Here is a 16,414-nt window from a genome sequence, read left to right on the forward strand (position 1 = left end):
GGAGGAGTCAGAGGAGTGAGTGACCACAGGACAGCAGGACGTGGGAGGTGGGGAGCTTAAACCATACCCTGTTTTGAGCCCAGAAGTGACATCATGATGCAAATAACCCTGCCACCTTGGCCTGGCACAAGTAAGAGTACACCATCAGTTTAAGAATGGCCTGTTTCCAGCCCACTATCGAACTTGTTTTTTATTCACTGCAAGTAACAACCGTCAGCTTATTTCAGACACCAGTCATGACCTGTTAGAAAATAAGAAAAATATCTATGGCTGAAACCTTGCCAAAAATGTCAATAATATATTTGGATTTTTTTAATAAATCAATTGCATTGTATTTCAAGCCCATATTAAAACAAAAGGGGAACATAAACCCATATAATTGGTAGAAAACATTGTGAAAATGTTATATACAAATGTGTGTATGTATGTATATACATATACATATTCAGATATATGTAATAAAAAAATCAACACTAACTAAAACCTTAAGAAATGTTATTTACGTTGTCCTTCTTAGTACAATAATTGGCTCAATAAAGAAATAAAAAAGTATTTCGGAATTTATATGTTTCCCCATCTCTACAAAAAAGTATTTATAAAAGACACATTTTTAACTATTTTTTCAAATACATTTGAGTATATTTATGTTATGATAAACCAACATAACAATACTAAATAAAACATCTTTGAAAATAACTATAATCATTTACATTTTCTTTCTTACGACAATAATTGACTTTATGTGGAAATGAAAATGATAAAAGTATGGTTGTACAGGCGCAGTGGAAGAGTGGCCGTGCGCAACCCGAGGGTCCCTTGTTCAATCCCGACATAGTACCAACCTCGTCACATCCATTGTGTCCTTAACAAGACACTTCACCCTTGCTCCTGATGGGTGCTGGTTAGCACCTTGCATGGCAGCTCCCTCCATCAGTGTGTAAATGTGTGTGTGAATGGGTAAATGTGGAAGTAGTGTCAAAGCGCTTTGAGTACCTTGAAGGTAGAAAAGCGCTATACAAGTACAACCCATTTATTATTTATATTTAGTATCACAACTAAAGAGTAATGTTTTTGACATATTTCTGTAATCATCAAATGAAACAAAAATACAAAGAAAAATGTTGATATACATTTACAATGGAATTTATTGGAATTGACTAATCTAGAAAGCAATGAAAATGATAGAAAACTATATGTTTACATATCCAAAATTACGAAAATATATACAGTATACATTTTCTTGTTGTTTGAATAGGTTTTTTTCATATTTCTGTAATGTTCAAATGAAACAAAAATACAAAACAAAAACATTTGTATTATCAAAAATGTTTTTTTAATTAAATATATTTTTATATACAGTTTTTTTATTAATAAGAAAAAAATATTAAAATGACATGAATTTATAATGGAATTTACCAGTTTTAAAAACTCCCAATATGATAAGATATCATGAAATACACTTTTGGCTGCAACAATACGGCCTTTTGAGATACCACTTAAAAAGTTGCATCCAAAAACTAAATAAAAGTGTTTTTACAAAAATGATAATACTTTGTAATGATTGACGGACTTAAAAATATGTTTAGTGCTTTGATTTTAGTGTGCGGTGGTTCTGCAATGAACATTGTTAGTGTCATTTTAGAACATATTCAGGGTGCGTACAAGGGAGGAGGGGGGTACGTGCTAAATGAATGAATAAAAGGGATTATTTCTTCCTTGACATAACTACGTAACCTCTTTCAGTGAGGATCCACATGTTAGTCTTGATTAACCGGCTGAACTTAAACAATTCAGCAGAGCTGCGTGACAGTGCGCATGTCCTATCACTGACCTTTGCACCTCTGCCAGCTTTCTTCTTTCATTCATCTCTCAAACACACACAGCATGCACGCACACACACTCACAAATCTGTTGCGTAAGACTAATCCATCCGAATCCGAAGTAGCACCCGTTTATTTACTCTTTTTTTCACAGCTGAGAGGTCATTCCAGGACTCCTGCTAAAGTATGTCTGTAATAACTATAGTATTGTATTTAAATTATTATGTATAAACTATATGTTATTCCCCCCTGCGATTAGGTGGTGACTTGTCCAGGGTGTACGCCGCCTTCCGCCCGATTGTAGCTGAGATAGGCACCAGCGCCCCCCGCGACCCCAAAGGGAATAAGCGGTAGAAAATGGATGGATGGATAGATATATGTTATTGCTGCTTAAATGGTCTGACAATACAAAAAAATGAGAAAGTAATTAATCTGCATCGTATAGCCATCACTTTGTAAATAGTTATACGCTCCCTCGAGGATGTAAACAATGATAGCAACATTATTAGACACTGATGTTGTGATCATTCAGAGATGTATGTTGAAGAAGGGACACGACAAAATAAGCTTTGGGTCTTCCTGCCCCTTTTCGGACACACTATAAGTTTCTTTTTTAAATTTTCTTTTAATATTATTTTTTTTTCTTTTTTTTTTACAAATAATAATAATAATAATGATGATGGATTAGATTTATATCGCGCTTTTCTATTGTTAGATACTCAAAGCGCTCACAGAGAAGTGGGAACCCATCATTCATTCACACCTGGTGGTGGTAAGCTACATCTGTAGCCACAGCTGCCCTGGGGTAGACTGACGGAAGCGTGGCTGCCAGTTTGCGCCTACGGCCCCTCCGACCACCACCAATCATTCATTCATCATTCATTCACCGGTGTGAGCGGCACCAGGGGCAAGGGTGAAGTGTCCTGCCCAAGGACACAACGGCAGCGATTCGGATGTCAATAGGTGGGAAGCGAACCTGCAACCCTCAACACAACAACCCTACGCCATGCCGCCCAAAATTATATAGTGGTTGTATACTTTTTTCACATTTAGAAGATTTTTGGTTTTGTTGTGTCCAAAAAAATGTTTTCAAACATGTAATGATGAAATAAAAGTAAACCAAATATTGTAAGGGTCATTATGTAAGAAATGTGCTGAGAATTATAAATTAGCAGTAGTGGATATGGAGAAGCGGTAGGATAAAATAAGATTTATTTTCAGACATTTTAAAGCTCATGAATGTCTTATAAATGCAGGATATTATAGCAACAAATCATTTGTACCATTTGGAGAAGACATATTTTAATACCTACGCATAATAGAAATGGCAAACGAACAGCACAACAATAAATTAAATTAATACCGGTCTGACAACAGTTGTAATTATGATCAAGGTTGTCAACGCTACACATTTATAATGTTGCCACACTTGCCCATTTAAATTACACACACTATCAAATTTAAAGTCCAGAGTGGAAATAAAGTAGATTACTCGCAGCTGCAGCTTTGCCAATAAAGGCTTTGAACATTGCCCATTCCTGTTCAATGTCCCAAACCTCCACAGGGATGGCAGAAAAGTGCCGCCGGAGGTGGGAGTTGAAGTCCCTCCGGACAGAGGACTCCTTCTAAAGTTCCCAGTTCACCTGCACTACACGCTTGGGTTTGCCAGGTCTGTCCAGAGGTTTCCCCCGCTATCTGACCCAATTCACCTCTAGATAGTGATCAGTGGACAGTTCAGCCCCTGTCTGCACTTGAGTGTCCAAAACATACGGCCTAAGATCAGCTGATACGATTACAAAATCGATCATTGATTTTTGGCCTCGGGTGCTCTGGTACCAGGTACACCTATATGAGCATCCTTATACTTGAACATGTTGTTTGTTATCGCAAGTCCATGACTAGCACAGAAGTCCAATAAAAATCCAGCACTCAGGATTCAGATCAGGGAGACCTTTCCTCCCAATCACACCAGTCCAAGTATCACTGTCATTGCCCACGTGGGCGTTGAAGTCCCCCAGCAAGACTATAGAATCCCCTACCGGCGCCCCATACAGGACCCCATGCAAGGTATCCAAGAAGTCCGAATACTCTGAACTCTTGTTTGGTGCGTACGCACAAACAACAGTCAGAGTTTTCTCCCTTCCAACCCTAAGGCGAAGGGAGGCGACCCTCTTGTCCACTGGGGTGAACTCCAGCATACAGGAACTCAGCCGGGGCCTCGTGAGTATCCCCACACCCGCCTGGGCCCTCACACCCTGAGCAACTCCAGAAGTGAACAAGGTCCATCCCTTGTCCAGGAGTGTGGTTTCAGAGCCCTTGCTATGCGTGGAGGTAAGCCACACCGGATCCAACCAGGAGCGCTCCACCTCCCGCAGCAGATCAGGCTCCTTCCCCACCAGCGTATGTTCCACGTCCCTAAAGTCAGCCTCTGCTGCCCCAAATTGGTCCGTCTGGAGCCTCCACTTTCACTGCCATCCACTTGGCAGCGCACCTGACCCCACTGGTTCCGACCGCGGGTTGTGGGCCCACGTGGCGGAGAGGATGGTGTGTCCACGTAGCTTCTTCGGGCTGTGCCCGGCCTGGCTCCGTGGCTAGCCTGACGAGCCCTGCCTCCGGGCCTAGCTCCGGGCCGGGTAACGCATCTTCTCTTCGTTTCTTTCATGGCGGATATTGTAACCCTGATGGGAGGGGCATTCGGGTGCTTCACCTTGCCCAAAGGTGACCCGTAACTATGTAAGGCAGGGGGGTACAACTCCCTGAGGCTTTTTACAAGCCCATATACCCATAGTCTGATTAACCGACATTCTTTAGTTCCTTAGCTACTTTCCTAAATAAATCTTTAATTTTTTTCTCCCATTGATGTACTTCAAAATCCAACGTTCTTTTAATTTGTGAAGCAAATAAACAGTCTCCTCTTCATTCCAATAGTTGCCTATGTTTTTATTTAATGGTATCCGCTTCCACGCATCGAGACTGGCGCATGCGAGATATGAAGTGTCCCCTCCGGCAGCACACACCCACTTGAGAGATCTGCTTTCCAATCACAATATTTAGGTGTGGTAATCCAGTTTCTCAAAAGGCAAACATGATCAGATTAAGTTGTTTCCATGGGTTGTAGGATGTTATTTTAAAGTCTAACTATTTGACAAATCAGACTAATTTAGTGCATGAAAACATAGTCATTGAGGACCACATCACAGTTATAGCTCCCTTCAGGGGGCCACTTGTAACAGCAAAAAATATATGAACTTGTGTATGCATTTGATTATAAAATAAATATTCTACGTAGACTGCAAAAAAATGTGCTGAATTTACAGAAAAAAACTAGCAACTCAGTCACCAGAATTTCATTGTAAAATGTGCAGTGTTTTTTGCAACACGATTGCTCTTTTTTTAAACTCTTAAAACTAAACTGCCAGATTTTATTTTTTTCAAACAGTGGTACAGTTTTGTTTTTTTTACAGTAATTAACCCTAAAAACAACAACAGTAGAATTTAAGGTAAATACAAACAAACTGTCAGTTCAGTTGCCAGAATTTTATCATAAAAAGACTGGTAGAAATGTTTTGATTTAAGAGTAATATGCTGTAAAAACTACTGTAAATTTGACTGTAAAATTGTATTGTCAGTTTTACAGTGTACAATTTGATGGATAAACTTGCTTTTAAGTTATAAGTTAAGGCAAGGCAAGGCAGCTTTATTTGTACAGCACTTTTCATACACAAGGCAGACTCAAAGTGCTTCACGGACAACAAAGTGAAATGAAATAAAATAAAAGCAAAATTAAAATGCAGACAATAAAAATAAAAACATTTTGGACGTTAAAAGTTAAAAGATTAAAAGATTTAGCTGAACTAAGGTGAACATAAAAGTTTTCAGTTTAGTTTTATAAGTAGTCAGAGTTGGGGAAAGTCTGACACCTTCAGGAAGTTTATTCCAGCTATTTGTTGCATAGTGACTGAATGATGCTTTCCCTTGATTTGAGTTTACTCTGGGAACTGCTAACAGATTGGTCTCAGAAGATCTTAGTGATCTAGAGCAGTGGTCCCCAACCTTTTTGTATCCGCGGACCGGTCAACGCTTAATCATTTTTTATTTTATTTTATTTTTTTCTTTGTCATGAAAAAGGGACGTTTTTGTCATGAAAAAGTGAGGTTTTTGTGGTTGGTGCACTAATTGTAAGTGTATATTGTGTTTTTTATGTTGATTTAATAAAAAAATAAAAATTATTTATTTATTTATTTTTTTAAAATAAATAAAAATTAATAAAAAATTATTCTGCGGCCTGGTACCAATCGAGCCACGCCGCGGCCCAGTGGTTGGGGACCACTGATCTAGAGGGCTTATATAGTGGGAGCATATCAGTGATGTACTTCGGCCCGAGACACATGTAGTGATTTATATGTGAGCAGGAGGATTTTGAAATCAATTCTCTGATGTACAGGGAGCCAATGTAAGTATTTAAGTATATTAATATTTAAGTATTTATTTTTATTTTAACCGAAAAAATATTTGGAAAGTATGATAGTATAATGTTTTATGCAATATTGGATAATAATGATTATGTTTAAAAGGTGTGCAATTTCATGCATACTTATATTTTTCTCTGTCAAAATTGAAAGAACAAATAGATTTAGTATGAAAGATAACTTGGATAACAAGTTAAGTATTTAAGTACATTAATATTTAAGTATTTATTTTAATTTTAACAAAAAAAATATTTAGAAAGTATGATAATATAATATTTTTTGCAATATTGGATAATAAAAAAGTTTAAAAGGTGTGCAATTTCATGCATACATATATTTTTTGTTGTCAAAATGGAAAGAACAAATCCATTTATTAAGAAAGATAACTTGCTTTTGAATAATACGTTAAGTATTTAATTATATTAATATTTAAGTATGTACTTTTATTTTAACAAAAACCTTATTGGGAAAATATGATAATATAATATTTTTTGCAATATTTGATAATCACAATGTTTAAAGGTTGTGCAATTTCCTGCATACATTTATTTTTCTCTGTCAAAATGGAAAGAACAAATCCATTTAGTAAGAAAGGGTAAGGTATTTTATTGACACATATTATTTATATAGAACACAGAAGGATGTGGCCGCTTTGGCAGGCCAAATCTGTGTTTGACATCTGTGCATTAAGTATATCCATCCATCCATTTCTAACCGCTTGTCTCTTTTGGGGTCGCAGTGGGTGCTGGAGCCTATCTCAGCTGCATTCAGGCGGGAGGAGGTGGGCTACACCCGAGACAAGGCGCCAACTCATCACAGGACCAACACAGATAGACAGACAACATTCACACTCATATTCACACACTATTCCCAAGTGCATGTTTTTGGCAGTGGGAGGAAGCCGGAGTACCCGGAGGGAACCCACGCAGTCCCGGGGAGAACATGCAAATGCCGCACAGAAAGATCCCGAGCCCATGGATCGAACCCAGGACCTTTGTATTGTGAGGCACATGCACCAACTTCTGGGCCACCGTGCTACCCACATTAAGTAAATATTTTATGTAATGTAATTATTAATTCATGTTTTGTACTAATGCTTTGATTTTTGATGTTTTGTTCATGAAGAGCACATTAGGTGACACATGAAGCATTTATGACCCATCTTAAAACTCATTTGTATACTGTAGCCTTTAAAATAGACCCCCTTTTTAGACCAGTTGTCCTGCCCTTTCTTTTTTTTCTGCTCTTTAAGCTAGTCCGGTTACTTTTAGACCTCCACCCCAGATCACACCTCACTCCAACCCACTTCTCCAAAGTGGGCTGGCTCAGGGTGGAGGACAGAGTAAAACAACTTGCACTGAGCCTAGTCTATAAAATCCGTTACACATCCCTGATACCGAAGTACATGTCAAATTACTTCCTTAAGGTAAATGACCGCCATAACCACAACACCAGGGGGAGCTCTACAAACCACGTTAAACCCAGAGTCCGATCTAACAAAGATCTTAACTCATTCTCTTTCTATGCCACATCAATGTGGAATGCACTCCCAACAGGTATAAAAGTAAGTGCATCTCTATCCTCCTTCAAAACCGCTCTAAAACAACACCTCCAGGCAACTTCAACCCTTTACTAATACCCTCCTCCATTCACATCCCATCTCCCCAGATTATAAATAACCTAATGTAAATAATCAAATGTACTTCTAATCTATTTACTTGTTCTTATGCTATCGGAACTCACTATGTTCTCTGCTTGCTGTACATATCCTACCAAGTAAGACTTACACTATTTCAATGTCCATTTCTCTGTTGATGCAATTGTTGATGACTGAAGTTCTGATATCAACCAAAGCTCCTCATCCCACCCCCCAGATTGTAAAAAATGTAAATAATTCAATGTATATACTATGATGATTAACCTGTGTGATGACTGTATTATGCTGTTAGTATATATTTGTACCATGAATTGATTAACGTGGACCCCGACTAAAACAAGTTGAAAAACTTATTCGGGTGTTACCATTTAGTGGTCAATTGTACGGAATATGTACTGAACTGTGCAGTCTACTAATAAAAGTATCAATCAATCAATCAATCGATCAATCGCGATTCTCACGTTATGCGATTCAGAATTGATTCTCTTTTTTTTTAGCGACTTTTTTAAATTTATTTATTTATTTTAATCAATCCAACAAACCAATACACAGGAATACCATAACAATGTAATCCAATTCCAAAACCAAAACTGACCCAGCAACACTCAGAACTGCAATAAACAGAGCAATTGAAAGGAGACACAATAAACACGACACAGAACAAACCAAAAGTAGTGAAACAAAAATGAATATTATCAACAACAGTATCAATATTAGTTATAATTTCAGCATAGCAGTGATTAAAAATCCCTCATTGACATTATCATTAAACATTTATAAAAATTAAAAAAAAGAACAATAGAGTCACAGTGGCTTACACTTGCATCGCATCTCATAAGCTTGACAACACACTGTGTCCAATGTTTTCACAAAGATAAAATAAGTCATATTTTTGGTTCGTTTAATAGTTAAAACAAATTATTGCAATCTGTTGATAAAACATTGTCCTTTACAATCATAAAAGCTTTTAAAAATATATACTACTCTGCTAGGATGTCAGCAGACTGGGGTGGATCCTGCTGAAATCCTATGTATTGAATGAATACAGAATCGTTTTGAATCGGAAAAATATCGCTTTTGAATCGAGAATCGCGTTGAATCAAAAAAATCGATATATAATCGAACCGCGACCCCAAGAATCGATATTGAATCGAATCGTGGGACAGCCAAAGATTCGCAACCCTAGTTGACAAGTATGCCAGCAACCCCAGCGACCCCGAAAGGGAAAAGCGGTACAAAATGGATGGATGGATGTAACATGTTAAGAAGTCCTCCACATCGTATAGGGGCGCCACAGATCAGAGGTCGCCTTGAAGCGTAGAAGAAGAACCTCTTCCGCTATTCTCTCGGCTCCCGCCCCGCTCCGCCATCATGAAGCTCTGAACAAAAAACCAATGTCGACCAAAATGGGGATAACGCCAGCCAGGGAACACGCCGTTTAACGTCGTGACAGTGCATAGCAGAGCCTGGAGCGGACGCCTGGGAATTTATGACACGACCCCACGATGAAGACTTCCCAGTCGGCTCTTTGTGTTAACTGCTAACTACGGCTAATTAGCCCCCAGATTGTCCAAAGTAGACAAGCGCCGCTCTTCCCCTCCGCTAGCTGGCTAGTTAGCTCTGACAGGCTGCCGGCTGTCACCGCCGCTGACATTCATGTCCTCTCAGGCTGCCACATTGACTCGGCGCGACGGGATGGCGAGGACCTCGAGTAACAGACCAAATGCAGTCTGCTGGCGTTGAGTAGACACCAGCGCCGGAAAGAGGAGAGAGAGACCTATATTTCTCCAATCAGGCCAGTTAGCTAGCTTCTGCTAGCTACAGTGGATCCCAAAAGCCACGGTAAGACATGTTTTTACGTCATTCAGTCAGCTAAACCCATGCTCTCTCGTTGTGATGGACGCAGAGACGAAATGTTTATGCAGGAGATGCTTGCCTGCAGTCAGTCGTGTTTGTATGCTGCTTATTCACGTCATGTAATTGATCGTTCTAGTGTAAGCTTGCAGAGCCGGGATGCTCAATGCACGCCCACAGGCCACAACATTAGGTACACCTGCATCGTCCATTTGGAAGAACTGTCGTCCAAAAATAATATATACCGTTTTTCCTTGAATTGCCGCAGGGCATATAGTATGCGCCTGCCTTGAATTACTGCCGTATCAAACTTGCTTCCCAAATTAATTAGCGCATGCTTAGTATTACCGCCTGGTCAAACTCCTGACACTTCCCCTGTCATCATTTTCAAAATGGAGGAGGCTGATTTCAATACCGGTAATTTGAAATTGTATAAAGCATGGGCGTCAAACTCTGGCCCGCCCTGGAATTTCATTTGGCCCTTGAGGCAATATGAAATTAACATTAGAACTGGTCCTCCGGTATTATACAGCAGCGGCGCCGCTGTATCACCACATTCACCACTAATACTCATACATGCCAACCCTCCCGATTTTTCCGGACTCCCAAATTTCAGTGCCCCTCCCGAAAATCTCCCGGGATAACCATTCTCCCGAATTTCTCCCCATTTCCACCCGGACGAAAATATTGGGGGCATGCCTAAATGGCACTGCCTTTAGCGTCTTCTACAACCTGTCGTCTCGTCCTCTTTTTCTACATAGAAATAGCGTGCCAACCTAGTCACATAATATATGCGGCTTTTACACACACACACACGCACTAAAGTGAATGCAATGCATAGTTGTTCAACAGCCATACAGGTCACACTGAGGGTGGCCGTATAAACAACTTTAACAATCTTACAAATATTCACCACACTGTGAACCCACACAAAACAAGAATAACAAACACATTTTGGGAGAACATCCGCACCGTAACACAACATAAACACAACAGAACAAACACCCAGAACCCCTTGCAGCACTAACTCTTCCGGGACGCTACAATATACCCCCACCCCACACGCCCCCGCCCCCCAAGCCATAATTAACATTTTACTCATGCACTTTTTCTTGCTACTTCAAGGCTTGAATGTTTGATTCATTCATTATTGTTATTTTATTTGCAAATGTATTATTATTAGCCTGTGGAAAAAGTTTATTTTGATATTTACCTCAGAGGGCTGCAAATAGAAAAGAGGCATTCAATTTTTATTTAAATTTTATTTGATATGCCATTGATATTTTTTGATTATTATTATTATTTTTATTAAAATTTAGATTTTACATGTCACTATAAAGTTATATAAGCCTTGCTTGTTCAATATTCAATGCAAAACTTGTTTGGGTCCCTATTAAAAGGTTAATTTGTTCAACCTTGTCCCATTGGCTTTGTTTAGTTTTAAATTTTGGCCCACTCTGTATTTGAGTTTGACACCCCTGGCATAAAGGGAAGAAGATTAAGAGCTTTTCAGTAGGATTTAAGGTCCAAGCTTACATCACACTCAAATTTTTACGGCATACCTTTAATAAGTGCCGGAGTGAGAAGAGTTTTTAAAATAATTACTCATGCTTACTTTTACCGCATGCCTTTGGTAAGCACAGGACTGAGACGACGTTTTAAATTAGTTAGCGCCCCGGCGGCAATTCAACGAAATACGGTATATATTTTTCGGTGAATGAGTGATCTATTGGGAAAGTAGTTGCACTTCAGCAACGGGCTGAATTCCGGTTATAATCAATATGAACGTAGTTGCTTTTAGGCTTGCTTGCGAAATTTAAATGTCTGTCTCAAAGGTGGCTTCACGGTGGTACAGGGGTTAGTGCGTCTGCCTCACAATACGAAGGTCCTGAGTAGTCAGGGTCGGGATCTTTCTGTGTGGAGTTTGCATGTCCTCCCCGTGAATGCGTGGGTTCCCTCCGGGTGCTCCGGCTTCCTCCCACCTCCAAAGACATGCACCTGGGGATAGGTTGAGTGGCAACACTGAATTGGTCCTAGTGTGTGAATGTTGAATAAGCGATAGAAAATAGATGGATGGAAGTATAAGCTTGCAGAGCAGGGATGCTCAAGGCACACCCACAGGCCACAACATTAAGTACACCTGCATCGTCCATTTGGAAGAACTGTCGTCCAAAAATTATATATATATATATATATATATATATATATATATATATATATATATATATATATATATATATATATATATATATCAATCAATCAATCAATCAATCAATGTTTACTTATATAGCCCTAAATCACTAGTGTCTCAAAGGGCTACACAAACCACTACGACATCCTCGGGCAAGGAAAACACACACCCAGTGGACATCGGTGACAATAATGACCCAGTGGGACGTCGGTGACAATGATGACTATGAGAACATGATACTGATGATACTGATGACTATGAGAACATATGAGAACATGATACTGTGAAAGATCAATCCATAATGGATCCAACCCAGTTGCGAGAGTCCAGTCCAAAGCGGATCCAACACAGCAGCGAGAGTCCCGTTCACAGCGGAGCCAGCAGGAAACCATCCCAAGCGGAGGCTGATCAGCAGCGCAGAGATGTCCCCAGCCGATACACAGGCGAGCAGTACATGGCCACCGGATCGGACCGGACTCCCTCCACAAAGGAGAGTGGGACATAGAAGAAAAAGAAAAGAGACGGCAGATCAACTGGTCTAAAAAGGGCGTCTATTTAAAGGCTAGAGTATACAAATGAGTTTTAAGGTGAGACTTAAATGCTTCTACTGAGGTAGCATCTCGAACTGTTATATATATATATATATATATATATATATATATATATATATATATATATATATATATATATATATATATATATATCTATATCTATATCTTGGGTGAATGAGTGATCTATTGGGAAAGTATTTGCACTTCAGCAACGGGCTGAATTCCGGTTGTAATCGATATGAGTGTCGTTGCTTTTAGGCTTGCTTGCAAAATTTAAATGTCTGTCTCAAAGGTGGGATCTGAGCCGTTGTTGTAGCTTGTGCAGCCCTTTCAGACACTCGTGACTAAGGCTATATAAGTAAACTTTGATTGATTGATTGCGTGTTCTCTCCGTGACTGCGTGGGTTCCCTCCGGGTACTCCGGCTTCCTCCCTCCTCCAAAAATATGCATGAGTTTTCAGATGGGACTTACAAACCCCGTTTCCAAATGAGTTGGGAAATTGTGTTACATGTAAATATAATACAATGATTTGCAAATTCGTTTCAACCCATATGCAATCGAATGCACTACAAAGACAATGTATTTGATATTCAAACTCCTAATCTTTTTTTTTTTTTTTTTTTGCAAATAATAATTAACTTAGAATTTCATGGCTGCAACACGTGCCAAGTAGTTGGGAAAGGGCATGTTCACCACTGTGTTACATCACTTTTTTTTTTAATAACACTAAAACATTTGGGAACTGAGGAAACTAATTGTTGAAGATTTGAAAGTGGAATTCTTTACCATTCGTGCTTTATGTACAGCTTAAGTTGTTCAACAGTCCAGGGCCTGCGCCACACATTTTCTACGGTAGACATGTCTGGACTGCAGGCGGGCCAGGAAAGTACCCACACTTTTACTACGAAGCTACGCTGTTGTAACATCTGGCTGAAATAAGCAGGGGCGTCCATGATAACTTTGCTTAGATGACAACACATGTTGCTCCAAAACCTGTATGGGCCATTCAACATTAATGGTGCTTTCACAGATGTGTAAGTTACCCATGCCTTGGGCACTAATACACCCCCATACCATCACAGATGCTGGCCATTGAACTTTGCCCCTATTACAATTCAGATGGTTATTTTCCCCTTTGATCCGGAGGACACCACGTCCACACTTTCCAAATATAATTTGAAATGTGGACTCGTCAGATCACAGAACACTTTACCACTTTGCATCAGTCCATCTTAGATGAGCTCGGGCCCAGCGAAGCCGGCGGCATTCTTTGGTGTTGTTGATAAATGGCTTTCGCTTTGCGTAGTAGAGTTTTAACTTGCACTTACAGATGTAGCGACCAACTGTAGTTACTGACAGTGGTTTTATGAAGTGTTCCTGAGCCCATGTGGTGATATCCTTTACACACTGTCGCTTTTTGATGCAGTACCGCCTGAGAGATCAAAGGTCCGTAATATCATCGCTTACGTGCAGTGATTTCTCCAGATTCTCTGAACCTTTTGATGATTTTACAGACCGCAGATGGTAAAATCCCTTAATTCCTTGCAATAGCTCCTTGAGGAATGTTGTTCTAAAACTGTTCGAAAATTTGCTTACAAATTGATGACCCTCACACCATCCTTGTTTGGGAATTACTTAGCATTTCATGGTAGCTACGTTTATACCCAATCATGGCACCCACCTGTTCCCAATTAGCCTGCACACCTGTGGGATGTTCCAAATAAGTGTTTGATGAGCATACCTTAACTTTATCAGTATTTATCTCCACCTTTCCCAACTTCTTTGTCACGTGTTGCTGGCATCAAATTCTAAAGTTAATGATTATTTTGCACACACAAAAAAACTTTATCAGTTTTACCTTCAAATATGTTGTCTTTGTAGCATATTCAACTAAATATGGGTTGAAAATGATTTGCAAATCATTTTATTCTGTTTATATTTACATCGAACACAATGTCCCAACTCATATGGAAACGGGGTTTGTAAATGCTTCATACTTCACTTAATGTGCTCTTCATGAAAAAAACATCAAAAATCAAAGTATTGGTACAAAATATGAATGAATAATTACATTACATAAAATATATACTTAATGTGGGCAGCACGGTGGTACAGGGGTTATTGTGTTGCCTCACAATACAAATGTCCTGGGTTCGATCCCCGGGCTTGGGATTTTCCTGTGCGGAGTTTGCATGTTCTCCCAGTGATTGGGTGGGTTCCCTCCGGGTACTCCGGCTTTCTCCCACCTCCAAAGTCATGCACCTGGGGATAGGTTGATTGGCAACACTAAATTGGCCTTCGTGTGTGAACGTGAGTGTGAATGTTGTCTGTCTCTGTGTTGGTCCTGCGATGACATCGCAACTTGTCCAGAGTGTACACTACCTTCCGCCCGAATGAAGCTGAGATAGGTTTCAGCACCCCCCTGCAATCCCAAAAGGGACAAGCGGTAGAAAATGGATGGATTGATGATTGATTGATTGAAAGGGAACCAACCGCCTTTTTATTTTCCAAAGTATTTTTCTTGTCAGTTTTCTAAATAAACATATTAAAGTTAAAGTTTAAGTACCAATGATTGTCACACACACACTAGGTGTGGGGAAATGTGTCCTCTGCATTTGACCCATCCCCTTGTTTACCCCTTGGGAGGTGACGGGAGCAGTAGGCAGCAGCGGTGTCCGTGCCCTGCAATCATTTTTGGAAATTTAACCCCCAATTCCAACCCTTGATGCTGAGTGCTGAGCAGGGAGGTAATTGGGTCCCATTTTTATAGTCTTTGGTATGACTCAGTCGGGGGTTTAAACTAACAACCTACCGATCTCAGGGTGGACACTCTGACCACTAGGCCACTGAGTAGGTGTAATATATACACATATCCATCCATCCATTTTGTACTGCTTGTCCCTTTCGGGGTCGCGGGGGGTGATGGAGCCTATCTCAGCTGCCTTCGGGCGGAAGGCGGGGTACAACCTGGACATATATTAAAGTAAATAAATCAAATACCAAAATAAAAATAATGATTGAAGACGTTTTTTACAAAGATTATAACATGTGAAAACAAAATACATACAAAGAGGCTCAACACATCAGTTGAATGTTCACTTTCATCAATCACATCAAGTATGCCAAAACATATACTTCTTAGTGGGGGTTAGGATTGTTGACTACAGTTTCAGGTATTCCAAAATTGGTCTCCACACATCACAAAATGTATTTACGTTAGCAGAAATCTCATATCTCAGTTTTTGTGGAGGATACCCACTAGCTCCCTCAACCAAGCTTCAAACTTAGGTGGTGAGTCAGATTTCCACACTCTCAAAATGCCTCTCTTTGCAATGACCATACCATAGGCCACCACTGTGCTAATGTTCCGACCCATCTTGCCTAAAGTGTTAGAAATGCCAAGCAAAGCAGTTTCAGGTTCAGGATCCAGGTTTCCTTTAAGTACATGATAATACCATTTGAAAATCGAACTCCAGAAATGTTTAATCTCAGGGCAAAAATGTTGTGCAAGGCTGCCATCTGATCTCTTGCATCTTTCACACAAGGGGGTAGTTTGGGGAAAGATTTTATGCAACTTAACCTTCAAGGAGTGTAAGCCAGTGGTTCTCAACCTTTTTTCAGTGATATACCCCCTGTGAACAGTTTTTTAATTCAAGTACCTCCTAATCAGAGCAAAGCATTTTTGGTTGAAAAAATAGATAAAGAATTAAAATACAGCACGATGTCATCAGTTTCTGATTCATTAAATTGTATAACAGTGCAAAATATTGCTCATTTGTAGTGGTCTTTCTTGAACTATTTGGAAAAAAATATATTAAAATAACTAAAAACTAGTTGAAAAATAAACAAGTGATTCAATTATAAATAAAGA

General features: G+C 39.5%; 1 protein-coding gene across 1 annotated transcript in view; it reads left to right on the forward strand.

Annotated features, from left to right (window-relative positions):
• Positions 1-9,245: 9,245 nt before the first annotated feature.
• taok2b (TAO kinase 2b) overlaps positions 9,246-16,414 on the forward strand; it is a 48,059-nt gene continuing 40,890 nt past the window's right edge. The window contains 1 exon segment of the mRNA XM_061909440.1: positions 9,246-9,788. The gene's annotated coding sequence lies outside the window, so the exon portion shown is untranslated.

Source organism: Nerophis ophidion, linkage group LG08 (genome assembly GCF_033978795.1).
Source record: "Nerophis ophidion isolate RoL-2023_Sa linkage group LG08, RoL_Noph_v1.0, whole genome shotgun sequence".
NCBI lineage: Eukaryota > Metazoa > Chordata > Actinopteri > Syngnathiformes > Syngnathidae > Nerophis > Nerophis ophidion.